This window comes from Chinchilla lanigera, unplaced genomic scaffold (assembly GCF_000276665.1).
Source record: "Chinchilla lanigera isolate Chin_1 unplaced genomic scaffold, ChiLan1.0 scaffold00101, whole genome shotgun sequence".
NCBI classification, from domain to species: Eukaryota; Metazoa; Chordata; class Mammalia; order Rodentia; family Chinchillidae; genus Chinchilla; species Chinchilla lanigera.
In genome coordinates this window covers 6704251-6705991 of record NW_004955502.1, presented here as the reverse complement: position 1 = coordinate 6705991, position 1741 = coordinate 6704251, and the positions used below count along the sequence as shown (strand labels likewise).

General features: G+C 41.5%; 1 pseudogene; it reads right to left on the bottom strand.

The window, feature by feature from the left end:
- Positions 1-639: 639 nt before the first annotated feature.
- Positions 640-1170, bottom strand: LOC102014923 (annotated as a pseudogene).
- Between the last annotated feature and the right edge of the window lie 571 nt (positions 1171-1741).

Here is a 1741-nt window from a genome sequence, read left to right as displayed (position 1 = left end):
AAACCACTTTGTTGCAATACAACAAGCATTGTTAATTGCCTACCACTTTGTTTGTAACTCTGTATTGTCTGTACTGTTCTTTTGCTATTTTGTAAAATGTTGTCTGTGTGTTAATGTTTTCCTCCTTTTATTTTTAAAATATAAAAAAAAAATCACATTTGTGCTTTCTTCAGCTTTCTCATTGACCCCAACCAATCTGAAAGTCTTCTTCTTCCCATTATCTTGTAGCTGTTGGATTGATTTTTCATTGTCTCTTGCTATTTTAAAGATATCTTTCTTTTTCAGATCACTACCTGTAATTCTGTCTTCAAGATCTGAAATTCTATCATCTCCTTCATTCAATCCATTGCATATACTATCAGTGCAGGTTTTAATCTTTTGGATTTCTGTTTTGATCTTTTTCAAGGATTCCATTTCTTTCCTATTTTGGGCATCTTTTGTTTCCATCATTTTTCTAAGCCCTTGTGTTCTTTTTTTTTTGTTGGAAAAGGCTTTATTTTCTTTTGTTCTAAGATTTGGTAGGGGCTCCAGAGAGGTGAAAAACCTGCCTAGTGTCTGGAGGGAGAGGATTAGGCCAAATCCCTGATGCCAGTTGATGCAGGAGCCCCTCAGAGACAGCCAGGCTCTGTGGCCTCCTACTCATACTTCAGGGACAGCCTTTTCATACTTCAGGTACTCACACAGACCAGCCCAGGGTCCTGCCAGCCTTAGGAGGTTGGTGAGGTTGTTACCTCATTTCTTGATAAGCTTCACCTCATCTAGAAAGTGGTTCTCTAATAAATCACAGCTATGGAGGTCAGTCTTGGCAGAGCCTAAAGCATGAAGATCCAGAAGAGTGTGGTTCAGCTTCTTCTCCAGTATTAGGGCAGCTTCCATGGCATCCAGGGTTTTATCATCTTCAGATTCATCTTCAGAAGGTTTCTGCATGTCTTGGAAGAGAGAGTGGCCACTGTGCTGGTTTTGCATCTTCAGGAGGTGCTCAGGGCCCTCATGTTTCTCCTTGGTCAGCTTGTGAAATAAATGGCCCATGCCCCCCAGAACCATGTTGTCATGGCTGGAGTAGTAACCCAGAGAGAGGTAGGTGTAGGAGGCCCACAGGTGCAGGTTCACCAAATAGTTGATGGCAGCCTCCACCTAGGTAGAATAATTCTGAAGAATCTGAGAGGTCATGACTGGTCATCAATAAGGAGCTACCCACAAAAGGACAGTGTTGTCTGGTCCTGGAAGGAGGGAATAGGTGAGAAGGTGGCCGCAAAATTTATAACTGGAAGGTGGATGGAGGATGAAAGAGGGAGTCCTTGGGCCTGTTGCATCCAAACACTGTTGAAGCCTGAAACAGACACATGGGACCTCTGGATGCCTCTGGCTCGTCTATTCTGTGTATCTTCTCTAATACCTTTAATTTTAAGCATCATTTACTTTTGTACCAGAGAGTTTATTTTCTTTATAGACTTTTCCACTTGTTTTTTTCTCTTCTGTTGCTATCATTTCAGAACCTTCCAGTGTTTGACTTCCAACTTCATCTATCTCATTGTGCTCTGGACTTGTCCTGGGTGGGCTGGATATCTGGGGTTGCTTTTGCTTTCTGCATCTTGTCATTTTCTATTTTCTCTTATTTTACTTTGTTTTCTACATTGATGCTTGCTGATTTATTATGATAGATAGCTTTATCTCTAGTACTGAGGCTTCCCAAGGAAATGTGAGTTCTCCAGAGTTGTCCTCTCGGTGTAGGTAGTTCTTT